A 21,931-nucleotide genomic window follows, 5' to 3' on the forward strand; every position below is an offset into this window, starting at 1 on the left:
TTTTAAATGTAGAAATTGAAAAGTTTAAAATGGCTCTTAATTGGCTTTTTTATTCAAACCGTAAAAGTAAACCTAGAGACTATTTTAAAAAATGTGATGAATTTGGCCTTAGAGAAAGAAAGGTTCCTAAACCTTGTCCGACTAGATGGAATTACATGTATTAAAGTTTAGTTGTTGCAAATGAATATAGAAACCCAATAAGCGCAATGTATAATGCTAGAGTAGGTGATGATGATGATGATGATGATGAGAACCTTACAAATCAAGATTGAACTAATGTTAAAATGCTTGTAGACTTTTTAGAATAATTTCATGTTGCTACAAATGAATTATCTGGGCAATATTATCCTACTATTTCTAACTGTTTAGTTTATATTGCAGCATTTGCAAATTTATTTACTCAATTTTTAGATGGTGGAGTAATTTATCAACAAGCTATTAATTCTATGAAAGCTAAGTTTAAAAAATATTTTTTCCCTATCCCCCCTATTTCTGGTGTTGTTGCAGTGTTAAATCCTATAACGAAATTATGAGGTCCTCACTTTTGGTACTCAAAAATTTATAACGCTTTATCACTTTCAGCTGAGGAATTTGCTACACTTGGAGATGCAAAAACCTTAATTAAAATAAATGCTCAAACAATTTATAATGCTTATCAGCTTGCCTTAGATCATGCTAGACCAAATGTTCCATCTCCTACTTCGTCTAGTTCGCAATCATCTAAAAGAACTGCGGGCCTAAAAGCCTTTAGTTCTTGGACGAAGTTCAGGGGTTCTCAAGGCGATAGTTCACAACTAAATGAGCTTCAAGTTTATTTGTCGCAGGGACTTGAATCAAAGAATCCTGACAGCTCCTTCAATGTTTTGGAATGGTGGAAGGACAAACAAAAACACTATTCGGTTCTTTCAAGGATGGCTCGAGATATTTTAAGTGTTCAAGCTTCAACAGTGGCATCGGAGAGCACTTTCAGTCAAGCGAGACTTCCAATTGGTGATATGTGATGACCTAAAAGGTCCTCACTTGCTTTAAATTAAATTTTGTGTTCTGAGACCTTGAAAACCTCATTTAGAGTCACCTCGATTTGCATGCGCAGTCCGGGTGTGTAGCCGGAAAGCTTAAATATGAAATTCTATGAAAAATAATAAAATTTGGTTATAAAATGAGTTAATTTGACTTCGGTCAATGTTTTAGATAAACGGAACTGGACACATGATTTGACAGTCCCAGAGGGTCCGTAGGAAAATATGGGACTTGGGCATATGCCCGGAATCGAATTACGAGGTCCTAAGTTCGAGAAATGAATTTTTTTGTTTTCTGAAACTATTTAAGGAAAATTGAAATGAAATTTGCTTAGAACATGATGGAATCAGGCCCGTATTTTAGTTCCGGCGCCCGGTACATGTCTTATATATTATTTAAGACGTTTCTGTGAAATTTGGTGAAAAACGGAGTTTATTTGATGTGAATTGGACTTCCGATTGAGGAGTTATGAACTTTGAGAGTTCTTGATGAAAATGTTAAGTTTTGAGGTTTAATTCATGATTTTACATGTTATTTTGATGATATGATCGCACGAGTAGGTCCATATGATATTTTGAGTTAGTATGCACACTTGGTTTGGAGTTCCGAGGGCTCGACTGAGTTTTGGGTAGGTTTTGGGATGTTTTAGGCTTAAAACCAAAAGTTGCAGGTCTATGAACCCACCAGTGCGGTCCGCGGTCGACCTTGTGCGGTGCGCGGTGGAGGCTGTTCGGCCGCAGTCGACTTTGTGTTGTCCGCACAGGGGGTTTCTGTGCGGCCGTAGTTGACTTTGTGCGGTCCGCACAGGGCACTGGACCCTAGTACCCTCAGGAAGGCCTGTGCGACCGCAGTCCATTTTGTGCGGTCCGCACAGGGGGTCTGAGAGGGGTATAAATAGACGGGATTTTCAGTTATTTTTCTTTTTTCAAAACCCCAAAAACATAAGAGGCGATTTTTCAAACAACCTTTCTTTTCCAAATCAATTGTAAGTCATTTTTAACTAGTTTTCTTCAACCATTAACATCTTTTAATATGATTTCAATTTCAAATCAATGATTTTTATGGGGGAAATTAGGTGTTTTGGGTAGAACCTAGGTTTTTCAAATTGGGGATTTGGACCTCGATTTGAGGTCCGATTTCAAAACAAATTATATATTTGAGTTCGTGGGGGAATGGGTGATCGGGTTTTTGTTCGAACCTCGGGTTTTGACCATGTGGGCCTTGGGGTGATTTTGACTTTTGGGTAAAACTTTGGAAACTCCATTTTCATGCATTCCAATTGATTCATTTAGCATTTATTAATATAATTAAGTAACTTGTGGCTAGATACGAGCAAGTTGGTGGTGGAATCAAGAGGTAAAGCGATAGTTGAGGCTTGAATTGCGTTCGTTACATCGAGGTAAGTGTTCGGTCTAACCTTAGCTTGGGGGATTAGGAGTTGAGTCCTATTTGCTATTTGCTTCTTGTTGAGTACGACATATAGGCATGGTGATGATTATTTATACGTTGGGGTCAAGCATGATCGTGAGTCTTAAATTGATACTTGTTGTATTCTTGAATGTTACTATGGTTGAAATAGTGAGTAAATCCTTGATATTGAGAAAAGACTTAGTTTGTTTATCGTGGAATCTACTTATGATTGAGAAATGGTAGTAATTGAGACGAGTAGGAGTTGAGTAAAAATTGGCTATAGCTGATTCTTCCTTTCCGGGACGTATATACTTGTACTGCTGAGTTCCCTTGCCGGGATAGTGTAGTCTATTGTTGATCCCTTGTCGGTACGGTTAATTATGATTATTGTTGACTGTATAGTTGGAACGGGTTGTACGCCGCAACAGATATTATTTGATCGGGTTGCACGCCGCAACAGATATTATATTGGATCGGGTTACACTGCCGCAATAGATATTATATCAGATCGGGTTGCACGTCACAACAGATATTATATTAGATCGGGTTGCACGCCGCAACAAATATTATATTGGATCGAGTTGCACGCCGCAACAGCTATATATGTGGATCGGGTTTCACACCGCAACAATGTTAAATGATAAGGGATCAGGTTGCGTGCCGCAACAGTATTGTTATTGTATTGTTGTAGATATTGAGTTGTCCTTTCATATTTTATTAAGTTTCTGTTGGTCTTGATATGTTTCCCCAAAGCATGTACCCCCTCCCATTTTAAATTGCTTATTCCTGTTTATTTTCCGCCATACATTATATAACTGCACAGGTTTATCTGGAGTCTGGTCCTAGCCTCGTCACTACCTCGCCGGGGTTAGGTCAGGAACTTACCAACACATGGGGTCGGTTGTGCTGATACTACACTCCGCACTCTGTGTAGATACCGGAGTGGCACTTGATCACCTGCAGTAGGGGAGCCAGCCTTCAGTCCATCGAGACACCGAGGTAGCCTTGCAGGCGTCTGCAGGCCCGGCGTCTCCTCTATCTTTTATTATGTTCTGTTATCTTATGTATCCGAGATAAACAGTGTTATTTTTCCTTCAAACTATTGTATGTAGTACTCTTAGTAGTCCATGGATATTGTGACACCAGTTTATGGGTAGAGGCATGTGTTGACTTTCGAAATATTTTGGTTTTATATTTATTTAAGACTTTCGCTTAAACCTCATATTCTGCTTCCATTTAGATGTTTATCACTTGTTAATATAAGTTGTAGAAAAGGATTAAAACAGAAGAGTTAAAGATTTCCAAGTTTGTGGCTTGCCTAGCTTCTACGAGTAGGCGCTATCACGACTCTCGAGGTTAGGAATTCTGAGTCGTGACAGGTTGGTATCAGAGCTCTAGGTTACATAGGTCTCACAATTTACAGACAAGCTCAGTAGAGTCTGAGGGATCAGTACAGAGACGTCTGTATTTATCCCTCAGAGGCTACAGAGTTAGGAAAACTTAGCATTTGTTCTTTCCTGTCGTGCGGCTTTGCTTCTCAATGCTAATTGAATTTCTACTCTGCTCTTTCGCAGATGGCGAGAACACGCGCTTCCTCATCTACCGCTCAGCAGCCCGAAACCCCAACAGTAGCTCCCACAAGGGGCAGAGGGCGAGGCCGAGGTCGTGCTAGAGGCCGAGGTAGGGGCAGAGGTCAGCCCCGAGCAGCAGCACCAGTGACGGAGCCTCAGGTTGATTTTGATGAGGAGGTTCCGGCCCCAGCAGTTCTAGTGGGCCCAGCTCAAGTCCCAGAGGGGTTTATTGCTACCTCAGTTCTTCAGGATGCTCTGGTCTGATTAGTGGGCCTCATGGAGAGTGTCACCCGAGCGGGCTTACTTCCTATAGCACCAGCCGTCTCTCAGGCTGGAGGAGGGGCTCAAACTCCTGCTACTTGCACTCCGGAGTAGGTAGCTCCTCAGATTCAAACTCTAGTGGTTCAACCAGTTGGAGTAGTTCAGCCGGGTGTGGTAGCTCATACTGGCGATGGAGCAGCTATGTCTGCCGATGCTTTGTGGAGGCTGGATAGGTTCACCAAGCTCTTCACTTCTACTTTCAACGGTGCATCTACTAAGGATCCCCATGATTATCTAGATAGCTGCCACGATCTCAGGAACATGGGTATTTTGAGACAAATGGGGTCGATTTTGCTACATTTCATTTGTCTGGATCCACCAAGACTTGGTGGAAAGATTATTGCTTGGCCAGGCCAGCCAGATCGCCATCTTTGACTTGGGAGCAGTTTATAGTGTTGTTTCTGGAGAAGTTTCTCCTCATTACTCAGAGAGTGGCCTACCGGAGGCAGTTTGAGTGTCTCTAGCAGGGTTCCATGACGGTTACCTAGTATGAGACCAGATTCATCGACTTGGCTTGCCATGCCCTTGTCATCCTTCCTACCGAGAGAGAGAGAGGGTGAGGAGGTTTATTGATTGTCTTATTCAGCCGATTCGTCTTCAGATGGCTAGGGAGGCTGGGAATGAGATTACTTTTCAGGAGACAGCTAATGTGGCCCGGAGAGTGGAGATGGTCCTATCATAGGGAGGTGCTCATGGGTCAGATAAGAGGCCCCGTCATTCGGGAAGATTCAGTGGTGCCTCGTCTGGAGGCAGAGATTCATATGGTAGAGGCCATCCTCCTAGGCCCTTTCAGTCAGCTCTTCAGGTTTCTCATAGTGCTTTAGGTAGCCATGGTCCGCAGATGCAGTATTCTGATTAGAAGTCCTACAGTGCACCACCAGCTCCTATCAGTACACTGTCGCTCCAGAGTTTTCGGGGTGGTCATTTGGGTCGCCAGGGTCAGTCTCAGTTTCCTTAGCCACTACACTCAGGTGGATGTTTTGAGTGTGGTGAGTATGGTCATATCAGGAGGACTTGTCCGAGGTTAGTGGTTACTCAGTCGCAGCAGCAAGGTTCTCACACTATGGTTCAGGCACCAGGTGTTCCACAAATCGCCTAGCCAGCTAGAGGTGGGGGTAGAGGTGCTAGAGGTGGAGGTAGAGGTGCTAGAGGTGGAGCTCAGGCCGCTAGAGGTGGAGGCCAGCCAGCTGCAGGTCGTCTCAGAGATGTAGTTCAGCATGGTGGGGCTCAGCCGATGTTATGCTCTTCCAGCCAAGCCCGAGGCTGAGGCTTCAGATGCAGTTATCACAGGTATGGTTCTGGTTTGTGATAGAGATGTTTCAGTGTTGTTTGATCTAGGGTCTACATACTCGTAAGTGTCATCTTATTTTGCATTGTATTTGATCATGCCCAGTGATTCATTGAGTGTTCCTGTTTATGTGTCTACACCGGTGAGTGATTCTATTTTGGTCGATCAAGTCCATCATTCTTGTGTTATGGTGATTGGGGGCTTTGAGACTCGTGTAGATTTGTTGCTTTTAGATATGGTCAATTCTGATGTTATATTGGGGATGGACTGGTATCACCTTACCACGCTATCTTGGACTATCATGCCAAGACTATGACCTTAGCTTTACCGGGTATGCCTCATTTAGGGTGGAGAGGGACTCCTAATCATTCTACCCACAGTGTTATCTCGTATGTGAAGGCTCGGCGTATGGTTGAGAAGGGGTGTTTGGCCTATTTGGCATATGTTCGCGATTCCAATGCTGACGTTTCATCTATTGATTATGTGCCCGTTGTTTGTGAGTTCCCTGAGGTATTCCCTTCAGACATGCCGGGTATGCTACCCGACAAGGATATTGACTTTTCCATTGATTTGGCTATAAGCACTCAGCCCATTTCTATCCCGCCGTATCGTATGGCCCCGCCTGAGTTGAAAGAGTTGAAGGAACAGTTTCAAGACTTGCTTAAGAAAGGTTTCATTAGACCTAGTGTTTCGCCTTGGGGTGCGCCGTTGTTGTTTTTTAAGAAGAAGGATGGATCGATGAGAATGTTTATTAATTACCGGCAGTTGTAAAAGGTTACAATCAAGAATAAGTATCCATTGCCGAGGATTGATGATTTGTTTGATCAGCTTCAGAGTGCCAAGGTGTTTTCGAAGATTGACTTGAGATCTGGCTACCATCAGTTGAGGATTAAGGCATCTGATGTCCCTAAGGTAGCTTTCCGCACTCGGTATGAGCATTATGAGTTCTTGGTTATGTCATTCGGGTTAACAAATGCCCCAACAGCTTTTATGGATTTGATGAACCGAGTGTTCAGGCCTTATTTGGATTCGTTCGTGATAGTCTTCATTGATGATATTTTGATATATTCTCGTAGCCAGGAGGAGCACAAGCAACATCTCAGAGTGGTTCTACAGACTCTGAGGGATAGTCAGCTATATGCTAAGTTCTTGAAGTGTGAGTTCTGGCTGAGTTCAGTTGCTCCTGGGTCATGTTGTATCAGCAGAGGGTTTCAGGTGGATCCGAAGAAGATTGAGGTAGTCAAGAACTGGCCTAGGCCAACATAAGCTATAGAGATTTGAAGTTTCTTGGGATTGGCAGGCTACTATCATCACTTTGTGGAGGGGTTTTCATCCATTGCATCCCTGATGACCAGGTTGACCCAAAAGGGTGCCCAGTTCAGATGGTTGGATGATTGTGAGGTAAGCTTTCAGAAGCTCAAGACAACTCTGACTACGACATCGGTGTTGGTCTTGCCCACAGGTTCAGGGCCTTATGCAGTTTATTGTGATGTTTCTCGTATTGGGTTTGGTGCACTGTTTATGCAGGATGGCAAGGTCATTGCCTATGCTTCGCGGCAGTTAAAGATTCATGAGAAGAACTATCCAGTTCATGATTTAGAGTTGGCAGCCATTGTTCACACATTGAAGATTTGGAGGCATTATCTGTATAGCGTGGCATGTGAGGTGTTCACGAATCACAAGAGTCTTCAGTATTTGTTCAAGCAAAAAGAGTTGAATTTGAGGCAGAGGAGGTGGTTGGAGTTGTTGAAAAATTATGATATCACTATCTTATATCACCCGGGAAAGGCCAATGTGGTGGCCGATGCCTTGAGTAGGAAGTCAGTCAGTATGGGCAGTCTTGCTTATATTTTGTTCGGTGAGAGACCGCTTGCTTTGGATGTTCAGGCTTTGGCCAATCAGTTTGTGAGGTTGGATGTCTCTGAGCCCAGCCGTGTGTTAGCTTGCATAGTCGCTCGTTCTTCGTTATTGGAGCGTATCCGTGATCGGTAGTATGATGATCCCCATTTATGTGTCCTTGGAGACACGGTGCAGCACGGAGGCGCCAAGCAGGTTGCCTTAGATGATGATGAAGTTTTGAGATTGCAGGGTCAAGTTTGTGTGCCTAATGTGGATGGACTCTGAGAGTTGATCTTAGAAGAGTCCCATAGTTCCCGGTACTCTATTTATTCGGGCGCCACGAAGATGTATCAGGATTTGCGGCAGCATTATTGGTGGCATAGAATGAAGAAGGACATCGTTGCATATGTGGCTCGGTGTTTGAATTATCAGCAGGTTAAGTATGAGCATCAGAGGCCTAGTGGTTTATTTCAGAGGATTGAGCTTATCGAGTGGAAGTGGGAGCAGGTTACTATGGATTTCGTTGTTGGACTCTCGCAGAATCGAAAGAAGTTCGACACGGTATGGGTCATTGTTGATAGGCTGACCAAGCCAGTGCATTTCATTCCTGTGGCAGTCTCCTATTCATCCGAGAGGTTAGCTGAGATCTATATCCGGGAGATTGTTCATCTTTATGGTGTGCCTGTGTCTATCATTTCAGATCGAGGTACGCAGTTTACCTCATTTTTCTGGAGTGCAGTTCAACGAGAGTTGGGCACTCAGGTTAAGTTAAGTACAACATTTCATCCTCAGACGGACGGGCAGTCCGAGCGAACTATTCAGATTTTGGAGGATATGCTCCGAGCCTGTGTCATTGATTTTGGAGGTTCGTGGGATAAGTTCTTGCCTTTAGCAGAGTTTGCCTACAACAACAGCTACCAGTCGAGTATCCAGATGGCTCCTTATGAGGCTTTATATGGTACGCGGTGTCAATCTCCAGTTGGATGGTTTGAGCCAGGAAATGCTCGGTTGTTGGGTACGGATCTGGTTTAGGAGGCCTTGGACAAGGTCAGGATTATTCAGGATAGGCTTTGTACAGCTCAGTTTAGGCAAAAGAGTTATGCAGATCGCAAGGTTCGAGATGTGGCATTTATGGTCGGTGGGCGGATATTGCTCCGAGTGTCGCCAATAAAGGGCGTGATGAGATTTAGGATGAAGGGAAAGCTTAGCCCTAGGTTCATTGGCCCGTTTGAGATTCCTGATCGAGTGGGAGAGGTGGGTTATAGACTTGCATTGTCGCCGAGCTTATCAGTCGTGTATCCAGTGTTTCATGTGTCCATGCTTTGAAAGTATCACAATGATCCATCCCATGTGTTAGATTTCAGCACTGTCCAGTTGGACAAGGACTTGTCTTACGAGGAAGAGCCGGTAGCCATTCTAGACCACAAGTTCGTCAGTTGAGGTCGAAGAGTTTTCCTTCAGTTCGTGTTCAGTGGAGAGGTCAGCCTCCTGAGGCATCGACCTGGGAGTCCGAGTCTGATATGCGGAGCCATTATCTCCATCTTTTCCACGACTCAGGTACTTTCTTCTTCTATCCGTTTGAGGACGAATGGTTGTTTTAGAGGCGGAGAATGTGATGACCCAAAAGGTCATCACTTGCTTTAAATTAAATTCTGTGTTCTGAGTTCTTGAAAACCTCATTTAGAGTCACCTCTATTTGTGTGCGTAGTCCGGGCGCGTAACCGGAAAGCTTAAATATGAAATTCTGTGAAAAATGATAAAATTTGGTTATAAAATGAGTTAATTTGACTTCGGTCACAATTTTAGGTAAATGGATGCGGACCTATGATTTTACGGTCCCGGAGGGTCTGTAGGAAAATATGGGACTTGGGCGTATGCCCGGAATCGAATTCCGAGGTCCCAAGCCCGAGAAATGAATTTTTTAAAAGAAATTGTTTTCTGAAACTGTTTAAGGAAAATTGAAATGAAATTTGCTTAGAACATGATGGTATCGGGCCTGTATTTTAGTTTCGGCGCCCGGTACAGGTAATATATATGATTTAAGACATTTCTGTAAATTTTGGTGAAAAACGGAGTTTATTTGACGTGAATTGGACTTCCGGTTGAGGAGTTATGGACTTTGAGAGTTCTTGATGAAAATGTTAAGTTTTGAGGTTTAATTCATGATTTTACATGTTATTTTGATGATATGATCACATGAGTAGGTCCATATGATGTTTTGAGTTAGTATGCACATTTGGTTTGGAGTTTCGAGGGCTCGGGTGAGTTCGGGTAGGTTTCGGGATGTTTTAGGCTTAAAACAAGAAGTTGCAGGTCTCTGAACCCACCAGTACGGTCTGCGGTCGACCTTGTGCGGTGCGCGGTTGAGGCTGTGCGGCCGCAGTCGACTTTGTGCGGTCCGCACAGGGCACTAGACCACAGTACCCTCAGGAAGGCCTATGCGGCCGCAGTCCATTTTGTGCGGTCCGCACAGTGGGTTTGAGAGGGATATAAATAGACAGGATTTTCAGTCATTTTTCATTTTTCAAAACCCCAAAAGCATAAGATGCGATTTTTCAAACAACCTTTCTTCTCCAAATCAATTGTAAGTCATTTTTAACTAGTTTTCTTCAATCATTAACATCTTTTAATATGATTTCAACATCAAATCAATGATTTTCATGGGGGAAATTGGGTGTTTTGGGTAGAACCTAGGTTTTTCAAATTGGAGATTTAGACCTCGATTTGATGTTCGATTTCAAAACAAATTATATATTTGAGTTCATGGGGGAATGGGTGATCGGGTTTTGGTTCGAACATCGTGTTTTGACCATATGGGCCCGGGGGCAATTTTGGCTTTTGGGTAAAACTTTGGGAACTCCATTTTCATGCATTCAAATTGATTTATTTAGCATGTATTAATATAATTAAGTAACTTGTGGCTATATACGAGCGAGTTGGTGGTGGAATCAAGAGGTAAAGCGATAGCTGAGGCTTGAATTGCGTTCGTGACATCGAGGTAAGTGTTCGGTCTAACCTTAGCTTGAGGGATTAGGAGTTGAGTCCTATTTGCTATTTGCTTCTTGTTGAGTACGACGTATAGGCGTGGTGATAAGTATCTATAGGTTGGTGTCAAGCATGACTGTGAGTCTTAAATTGATACTTGTTGTGTTCTTGAATGTACTATGGTTGAAATAGTGAGTAAATCCTTGATATTGAGCAAATACTTAGTTTGTTTATCGTGGAATCTACTTATGATTGAGAAATGGTGGTAATTGAGACGAGTAGGAGTTGAGTTAAGATTGGTTATAGCTGATTCTCCCTTTCCGGGACGTATATACTTGTACTACTGAGTTCCCTTGCTGGGATAGTGTAGTCTATTGTTGGTCCCTTGCCAGGATGGTTAATTATGATTATTGTTGACTGTATAGTTGGAACGGGTTACACGCCGCAACAGATATTATATCGGATCGGGTTGCACGCCGCAATAGATATTATATTGGATCAGGTTGCACGCCGGAACAGATATTATATCGGATCGGATAGCACGCCGCAACAGATATTATATTGGATTGGGTTGAACGCTGCAACAGCTATATATATGTGGATCGGGTTGCATGCCGCAACAATGTTAAATGGTAAGGGATCGGGTTGCCCGCCGCAACAGTATTGTTATTGTATCGTTGTAGATATTGAGTTGTCCTCTCATATTTTATTAAGTTTTTGTTGGTCTTGATATGTTTCCCCAAAGCATGTACCCCCTCCCATTTTAAACTGGTCATTCCTGTTTATTTTCCGCCATATATTCTATAACTACATAGGTTTATATGGAGTCTGGTCCTAGCCTCGTCACTACCTCGCCGGGGTTAGGCCAGGCACTTACCAGCACATGGGGTCGGTTGTGCTGATACTACACTCTGCACTCTGTGCAGATACCGGAGCGGAACTTGATCAATAGCAATAGGGGAGCCAGCCTTCAGTCCATCGAGACACTGAGGTAGCCTTGCAGATGTCCGCAGGCCCGGCGTCTCCTCTATCTTTTATTATGTTCTGTTATCTCATGTATCCGAGATAAACAGTGTTATTTTCCCTTCAAACTGTTGTATGTAGTACTCTTAGTAGTCCGTGGATATTGTGACACCAGTTTCTGGGTAGAGGCATGTGTTGACTTTCGAAACATTTTGGTTTTATATTTATTTAAGACTTCCGCGTAAATCTCATATTTCGTTGTCATTTTGATGTTTACCACTTGTTAATATAAGTTGTAAAAAATAGATTAAAATAGAAGAGTTAAAGATTTCTATGTTCGTGACTTGCCTAGCTTCTACGAGTAGGCGCTATCACGACTCCCGAGAGTGAAAATTCCGGATCGTGACAATATGGTAGAATGTAAGTAGAGTGATTTACTCTTGACTCCATCAAGAAAAAGATAATTGTATCTCACAAAGCCAAACAAAAACAGAGAGAAATCTAAACCACAACATTGTCTACTTACCTATCATAACCATGATACTTTCATGCTAAATATGTATTCAAAATATTATTGGTCTTAGAAAGAAAATAATTATTCTGATATTTCTCAAGAAATTCATAGTTATTGAGAAGATCAAATGGAGGCAGGGTACCAACCTGCTATATTAAGGTCATATGTGATTCATGCTTACCACATAAGCTTGATGCCAGCTATCAGCTAGTATGTTACTCATTAATTGAAAAGGCTTCTAAAACAGTTGAGAGATAATATTTTATTTTAACTTATCTGAAGACTAAGTATTAAAACTATGTCACCGTGTTATTATATAGACATGAATTACCATGACCCATATCAGCTATATGAAAACCAGGACGCTCATTTTATTAATAATAAAAAAGAATGAAAATCTTTAGCATATAAATATCATGTAGATTTCTTTTGGAGGGAGCAAAAATTAAATTTATCTGCTTTCCCAACTTTAGTTTTCCTTTTCCAACTTATCAAAGCTAAATATATCTTCCAAGTCATTTTAAACACCTAAAAAGCTAAGGTCCAATATTTCTCTTTACAAAATCTTGTAAAGTGCCATATTGAATAAGTAAATTATTAGTCTTCCACTGCTTGACAATAGCAAAAGATTAATACATTTACTTGAAAGGATAGTTAGAATTGTTTGGAGAGAACAAGTAAATTACCATTCTATTTCCATATATTCTTCATAATAATAGTTTAATTACTACTAAAAAATATTTAAGAATCTAATTCTATTGATAGTGCATACGATACAAAATTAAGCCAAAATGATGAGTGGCAAGTATTTTACTAGTATAGTTATTGCAAAGGAAGAAAATGTAATCCACACATCTATTCTGAATTTTTTAGTTTACATTCCAATTTATCAAGGGTTTCTAATTCGTGAACCCTAGAACATCCATAAATACCAAATTTGCAGTAGTAACCCAACCTCATCACCACTTCCATCCCCCCTGCTAAGATTTTCTGAATTTTTTAGTTTACTTTCTAATTTATATTCCAATTTATCAAGGGTTTTTAATTCGTGAACCCTAGAACATGCATAAATACCAAATTTGCAGTAGTAACCTAACCTCATCACCACCTCCATCCCCCTCCCCCCATGCTAAGATTAGGTCACAAAATATTAATTTACAACTTTTTACATATTTCTTCAACCTTCAATTCCTCTAAACCCAATCTAGTTCCCTTCTCTATGTTTCCTCACATACTCTATCAGAATCATATCTCACAAATTAAAATCGCAGAATAGAGATAGAGAGTGGAGAGAGATATGATGGGTTACCTGGAGATGGTGGCCGACAATGTTGAAATCGCGATAAATTGGAGATCGTGATGGAGAAATACATGAGTTAGTACTTGGTTGCGGCGATGAAATTTTTGCAATTGGATCATCAGTTTGAGAAAGGAGAGCCATTTTGGTTATTTTATTCTTTCCAAATTTTCCTAGTTGGGTCTGTTTTCTTATTTGCATGGAAGAAATGGGAGGGAATGACCAAAGGTTATAGGCGGCAAAATAAAAAGCTTTGGAGGGAAGAATAAATCGGCTATCTACTACTATTACCTATTACAGGATTTTATATTCAATTGCTGGTAAAGATATGTTTTTTATGGCTAATGCTCATTTACCGGTAATAATTTGGCGTAGGAAATGAATTATCGGAAATTAATTTATCGTCGCTAAATAGTGGCCACTAAAAGTATTTTTTGTAGTAGTGCAGGCGGGCCCGGGGTCAATTTTTGACTTTTTGGGAAGAATGATTAGAAAGCTAAAATTAAGCATTGGAATTGGATTGTTTAGCGTTTATTGATGTTATGAGGTCGATTATGTGTAGATATAATTGATTTGGAGCCGAATTCGAAAGGAAAGGCGGTGTTTGAGGCTTGAGTTGGCCGTGGAAGTTCGAGGTAAGTGTTTGGTCTAACCTTAGCTTGAGGGATTAGAAGTTGTGTCCTATTTGCTATTTGCTTCTTGTTGAGTACGACGTATAGGCATGGTGACGAGTATCTATATGTTGGTGTCGAGCATGACCGTGAGTATTAAATTGATATTTGTTGTGTTCTTAAATGATACTACATATGCTTTAATTGGTGATTCTCGATATTGAGCAAGGATTTAGTTTATTTCCGTGGAAATTACTTATGATTGAGTATTGGTGTTAGTTGAGATGAGTATGAGTTGAGTTAAGATTGGTTATAGCTGATTCTCCCTTGCTGGGATGCATTTACCTTTACTGTTGAATCCCTTGCCGAGATAGTGTAATTTATTGTTGATCCCTTGCTGGAACTCGTGGTATGGTTGAGTTTAAGGTATATAAATATATTGGATTGGGTTGCACGCCGCAACAATGTTATATTGGATCGGGTTGCATGCCGCAACAATGTTATATTTGTCTAGTTACACGCCGCAACAATGATATAAATGGATCGGGTTGCACGCCGCAACAGTGTTAAATGATAATGGATCGGGTTATGCGCCGCAATAGTGTTGTTATTATCGTTTGTTGTAGATATTGAATTGTTTCTCTCACATTTCTCTTTAGTTCTACTAGATTTGACATGTTTCCCTGTAGCATGTACCCCCCCTCCCATTTAAATTGTTTATTCCTGTTTATTTTCCATTGTATATTGGTCCTAACCTCGTCACTACCTAACCGGGGTTAGGCTAGGCACTTACCAGCACATGGGGTTGGTTGTGTTGATGCTACACTGTGCACTCTGTGCAGATACCGGAGCAACATTGTGACAGTAGCACTTGGGGAGCCAGCCTTTAATCCATCCAGATATCCCGAGGTAGTCATACAAGCATCCGCAGGCCCGGCGTTCTCTTCTATCCATTTATATGTTCTGTTTTCACTTGTTTCTGAGACAAACTTTACTTCATTTTTCAGACATTTATATGTAGTCCTCATAGATTGTCCGTGAAAATTGTGACACCAGATTCTGGGTAGAGCAGTATATTGGCATTATAGTACTAATTTTGATCATTTTCAGTTGTTTAAGTCTTCTGCTTATTCTGTTATTGTTAATCTTTAAATTGTTGATATCACCTGTTAAAGTAAATTGTTAAAAGGATTAAAACAAAGAAGTAAAGAATTTTTTAAATTTTGTGGCTTGCCTAGCTTCTACGAGTAGGCGCCATCATGACTCCCGAGGGTGGGGAATCCGGGGCGAGACAATGCTTGTGCAAGTGTTCTACCCCAATTCTAGTCAACAAGTAAGAGTAGAGACAATGAATGACACATAAGAAACGATCATCACAAAATGTACAAGATATAATTTACACAAGGTAGACATACCACTACACAGATCTCAACAATAAAAACTCCCCCATGCCGTCACAAGTCATCACAAATTATTTTTCGACATAACCCACCTTGTCTCGCCACATGCGCAACAATAAAGTAAATGCCTACCTTGTCTCGCCACACGCGCATAATAATATTCTCATCTTGTCCCACCATATCCGCAAACCCATATATATATAGCCCGTCTTATCACATCGCATGTGCAAATATCAATAATAACAATTGCACTGACAACTCACGTGCGAACACCCCGACAAAATCCTTTCACAATACCACGTGTGCCAAAATATAACAACACAATAAAATGACTTTCACAACATGTGCTCATATGCCACAACATTTTCTCAAAACAGTTTTAATACCATAGTCACGTATAGCCCTCGGCTCAACAACACTGAGTACAACAGAAACAACGATAACATAAGAGTACGGTAAACCAACACAAGAACTTCAAAACACAAAAAATGGAAGAACGAGCTCACAAAGAAAGACACAACAGGGAATAATGGTCTCAACAAGAATAGCTCAACAAGGGAGAGATAATGTGTAACAATGATTCCTCAAAAGTGCAATTCGACGATAAGAGAAATAGCATGAATCAATGACCCCAAATAAGAATATGTCAACAATAAATGGGATAGCAAAATTTCAATTAAGGCTAAGCAATTATGGAAGAAATAATAATAACTTCAATTAAGGTTAAGTGATTATGGAAGAAATAATAATAATTTCAATTAAGGTTAAGTAATTACGGAAGAAATAATAATAACTTCAATTAAGATTAAGCAACTACGGAAAAGACAACAAGGCAATAAAGAAGCAACAACTTCAATTAAGGCACACAAGGGTTTAATTGGCAACAAGGGTAGAACATAAATCAATTAATTCCAAATAAGACACGTAAGGGTAAATTTAGTGAATGGAGGATTAACATGCTAAAACAACTTCACATCTAATGAACATAAAACCTAAAATCCTAAACAGTCAAAGTTTTACGAATAATCCCGAGTACGCACTCATCACCTCGCGTACACGGCCTTCACATGACACAATTAGCATAAATAACTCAAATCCTAAGGGGTAGTTTCCCCCATACATAGTTAGGTAAGACACTTATCTTAAAGAAGTTAGACCGTTACTCCAAAATGACTTTCTCGAGTGAAACAACCTCCAGATGGCTCAAATCTAGCCAAAATAAATCATAAATAAAACTCATAGGAAATAATTCCGGATAATAAAACTTCAATCTTTAGCAAAAACTAAAAAGTCAACCCCGGGCCCGCACCTTGGTACCAAAAAAATTTATAAAATTCGGGTACCCATTCTGATATGAGTTCAACCATACCAAAATTATCAATTTCCGACATCGAATCGTCCTTCAAATCGTCATTTCACATTTTGAAAGATTTTTACAAAATTTCCCATTTTCTTCCATTCAATTCACTAATTTAATGATATAAATAAGTACAAAATCATGAAGTGTAATCAATTTCGAATATAGAACACTTACTCCAATGGAACACATGAAGAACCCCTCAAAAATCGCTCAAATCTGAGGTCTACATCTCAAAATCTGTTAAAAATGGTGAAACCCCTATTTTTAGAAACCTCTCCAGGCAAGTCGCATTTAATACCTGAGATTTATAAATTGCATTTCTCACCTGAGACTTATAAATTGCATTTCTCACCTGAGACTTAAATCGTATTTGACACCTGCGATTTGCCTCTATTCCCTCGAACACCAAATAAATAGCAGTCTTTCCCGATACGGAAATGGGCATAACTCTCTCATACGACCTCGGAATGTGACGATTTTAGTAGCTATGGTTCCGTAATTATGATACAGGTATGATGTTTCAATTGAATAACAAATCAAAGTTTGTTTGCATAATGAAGTACCCTTTACGCTTAAAGAAACGATTCTGAAACATCAAATAAGAGCGCAACACAATCTAAACCCACCCAAAACTTATCCGAGCCCCATGGGACCCTAACACTAGAATCATGTATCGTGTATCGATTCAAGCATAAGAAACTTATTGTTACTCCCCATATTTTTGTACGTGAAAGTACGCCATAAGTAAATTGATGAAATCTCGGAAATAAGATGTTACATCCCGTATTTTCGTACGTTAAAGTTGTCGTAAGTTAATCGACGTAAACTCTGGAATGAGATTATTTTGATTATAAGTATTACGCTATTTCAAACAAGTGATAAGTAAATACGTGAAGGCGAGAGGGTAACGAATAGAAGAAAGTGAGTTTCGTCGAAGTTTGTCAATTTGGGATAAAATACGGTCCGAACTACGATACCCGGTATTTATGCACTAGTGCCATATAAGGTACCACATGACCATGATAGTAAGGTGTATAAAGTGTGTTAAAAGTAAGTAGTATTTTAAGTAATTTCAGATAATTCTTAATTATATAGGTAATTGGTTAATTATTAAATTAGTGGGGGATTAATAAGTTGATAAGAAAGGGGTGAATTATTTGGATAAACTTGATAAGCTCCTAACGTGGCAGCCCAAAGGGTCTTTATTAAAGCCCAAATAAGTGACTCTTAATACAAGTGAAAGGTGGCATCTTTAGGAGATAATTGTTGGCCAAGTCACCACATGAAGTGGGGCCCACACCCACTAGAATAAGACATCTCAAAATTCAAAGAGAGACATATCTAATTTTCATAGCAACGTAAAATGCTTCAGCAAACTCATACAAAGTGATAGCAATGAGAATTGCTACAAAATTCATACAAGACTATTTAACAGTGTGAGAATTGCAATTCTAAGGGAGTACGGTGCAATCTTTCTCAAGAACATTATACGAATTTTTCCCTACATCGATCCGTCGTTACGTGTCTTTTTCGCAATTGACGTGTGTTAGATGAATTGTCAAGAGAATTGGCTCAGGTATGTTAAGGCTATCCTTTCTTTCCTTTTAGCATGATCTATACGATACAAACGAAACGAGCAAATGCACAACTTTCATAAATGACTCTATTCATAAAAGTACTAGAAGTGCCTATGTTCTTGATTCCCCGTGTGCCCTATTATTCTATCATCTGTTCATGGGTCTCAGAAAATACGTAAGTTGATAAAGTTTATTTCATGATATTAATCAAAGGCATATTGATCTTATGACATTCCGAGAAATCTTATTAACATATTTCTTATGCATTTTATTCATTTATACATGTACATTCACCCATGACCCGATGGTGTTATATAAGCATATATTTTATGTATATTGGATATGGAAAAAGGTTACAGCGTTATATACACACCACCACCTGATCAACTGGTATACGTTGACCATTTTGCCCACAGTGGCCGAGATGATATGATGGTATGCTCTCCGAGGCTTGATGATGTTATGTACGCATATACATATACATGGTATAACATTTATATGCATATACATAGCATTATAAATATTAATGATTCACAGAGTTATTCATACTTACATGTTGAGTCTTTTACTCTATGTTTCTCTCATGTCTATTATTTACTGATTTTCATTTCCTACATACTCGGTACATCATTTGTACTGATGTCCTTTTTGCATGGGGATGCTACGTTTCACACCCACAGGTCCCGATTGATAGGTCGAGAGTCCTCTAAGTAGGCTATCAACTCAGCGGAAGGTGTTGGTGCGCTTTGTTTGCTCCGGAGTTGCTTATTTAGTCAGTATAATTTGGATGTGTATTGATTAGTATGGTGAGGCCTTGTCTTGACCTTTATGGTATTGATCTACTCTTAGAGGCTTGTATATATATGTCATGTATATAAAAGATTGTATCACCTTGTCGGCCTATGTTCAGTGTACGAGCGATCATTTTGGCCTTATAGGCCCGTATGTCATTTGTATTACATGTTGGGTCATCCTATATCAAGTGTTCCCTCATGTTTCATTTTAGTTATCTCACAACAACCTTTCCGTTTTATTTACTTGTGATAGTATGATACGAAGATATGTTACGTTGGTACTCAGTTGAGTATGGTACTGGGTGCCTGTCGCGGCCCATCGGTTTGGGTCGTGAGAAAAGTGGTACCAGAGCAGTTCTGTCCTAGGGAGTCTACAAGTCGTGTCTAGTAGAGTCTTGTTTGTGGGTTTGTTGTGCACCACACTTATAAGCAGGAGGCTACAATGCATTTAGGAATGTCACTCTTTCTTCTTACTCTAAATCGTGTTGTAGAGCTCAGTTGTAAGAATTTAAACTATTAAATTCTATTTTATTCGTAATACAGCGATACCTACATCCAAAGGACAGTTGGTAAGAGATTGCATGTGGTGGTGGAAGAGTTGCATTAGAGGAACTTGATTTTGCATCAATCTTATGATGAATAATTGTGAAGTTTTCAGCAGAACATGTGTGTACTAAGACATGTAAGCTTCTTGATAAGGAGCTCTAAGGCATGAATATCAATCAATCCATACGGTAAAAAGTAACGAGAGTATCAAAAGGTACAAGTTTCAACAAGTAAAAGAAGAAAGATGAAGAAGGTAACGAGATGCCCAGTTAGTGAAGATGATCATTATTTACAATCCAGGAAGAGAGATATAAGCCTTTTGAGTTACCTTCAACAATAACAGATGTATGTACAGTCAGCCACACTCATCTCAGTTATGCCCTGTGGGAGCTAATAGATATGGTTTAAGAGAAGGACATGATATCAGGATCCGACTGGGGTTAGAATAACCCAAAATGGTGGATGGATTATTTGGGTTAGTTGACATTTCCAAACGGTATTGTAAATGTGCTAATAGATCTCCTTGTGAGACACCCAGATGGTGCATTCTAGAATACTACATCTAGATATGAATACTAGAGTGTTCAAAAAAAAATTACAAAGATAGGCACTAGAATCCTGGAAGGGATAAATATTAACTTAGTGTGGCTCCCGTCCCTAGTAGAGAGAGAATATTAGGCAACCCAAAGAGCCAATGGATGGAGCAAGGGGAGCTAAAAGCAAAAGAATGTTTTGTTGGAGTTTCCAGAATAAAGTGATAGACATAAATATTAGTAGGGAAATAAAAAGACAGTTAATAAAGCATTGTAAGTAAGATATGATACATGGATGAACACAGTAGATAAAAAAATGACAGTATTACAGAGTCTATAGTCAAGGGAAGGAAAGACGAGAGGTGACAGGCCTTGAGACAACAAAAGAGTATAGGACATAAAGTAATATCCTTATTTCGAAAAATAAGTTCGTGACTCTAACGTGATTACCAAAAGGAAAAGTTAGACACCAAAGTAATAAAAATCAGTATGGACTGATGAACAAGATAAACTAAACATGAATTAAGGACTGAGTAATAGTCGGCATCATGAGAATTTCAGAGATTGCATTCTGGCAATAATAGAATGGATGACAGAAGAATAACCTTTAAAGGTTATTCAGGAAGACGCTTCCCTAAAGCAAGCAATATGAGCAAAGTTAAGCTTGAAGGACTATGTGTGCCGATTACATTGTGTCACCCTCATAAGTAAGGAATTTTATTATCCTTGGTACAGAAGGATTACCGCAAGGCGATTAAGGGTCATCGATGATTTGAAAAGACTCCAAAGATGAAGAGGTAAAACATCTATAGGTAGATCGTCGTATCTCTAAATATTAGTACTCCCCTAAGGGGGGAATATGGAGTGATGTGGCATTAAGTCAGAATTAAGTTGTTCTAGTAATTATAGAATGATAAAGGAAGAATGCAATAAGAATGAGAAAGTGATAAGATTGCACTTATTCAAATCCTACAGATATGCTACGATTCCAGAACATTATGCAAGCACGACGTCAAGGAAAGGAAGTAAGGGTTCCTGCCCTGAATGTTATTGATAAATAAGGAGCCAGTGCAAGAGGTAAGTTAAGACAAAGTAAATAACCCAAGAAAAATTACGAGGAATATTGATATGAGAATGGAATAACGAGTAGTTATTAGTTTATTCCGGAAGAACCTAGTTATGGCTAGACAAAAGGATACATACAAATTAACAAATCGTGCAAGATAAACATAGTAAAACCCAATATAGTGAATTCAGCCTCGCAGCAATGACATTGTAATACTTAAGATATATTCAGATAGGATATGAGATTGTTAAAGATACCATATGAGTGTTACGAAAATAAAAGAGAGTGTCACTGAGAAGACAATCAAAATATTAGTTCAGAAGCAACCCTACAAGCACAAAGGCGTGGAGATAAGTAACTACGGATAATTATAGGCGAGGAAGGACATCAAAAATTCCATCGATTATGCAATGTAATAAGCTTGAAGCTTTACAAGAGTTAGAGGGTCTTCCCTAAGTAATATAATGAAAGACTAGCTGAGGAAATAAGGAAGAAGGCTTCAACCTAAGCACAATGACCTAAAGAGGAAATGGTCTTGTAACAACAGTCTCACAACAACATTGTGCGCACTCCATAAGAAAGTGGCACCTATCGTGGAAAATGAACGAGAAGTTAAACTAAAAGTAATATTCGAGATCATATGAGTTGCATGAAAACTCTGGTATGCGAGGGGGTAGAAAGATCAGGAAAAGTAATTCCTTACATTTAAAGAAAGTTGAGAAGGAACACAAGGAATTATTCGATCAATGATCCATAGTTAGTTACGTTATAAACGCAGTTAAGATTTTGGAGTATTATCCATGCAGCATATATGTTGACAATCATACAGCCGTAGA

Source organism: Nicotiana tabacum, chromosome 1, assembly GCF_000715075.1.
Source record: "Nicotiana tabacum cultivar K326 chromosome 1, ASM71507v2, whole genome shotgun sequence".
Classification (NCBI taxonomy): domain Eukaryota; kingdom Viridiplantae; phylum Streptophyta; class Magnoliopsida; order Solanales; family Solanaceae; genus Nicotiana; species Nicotiana tabacum.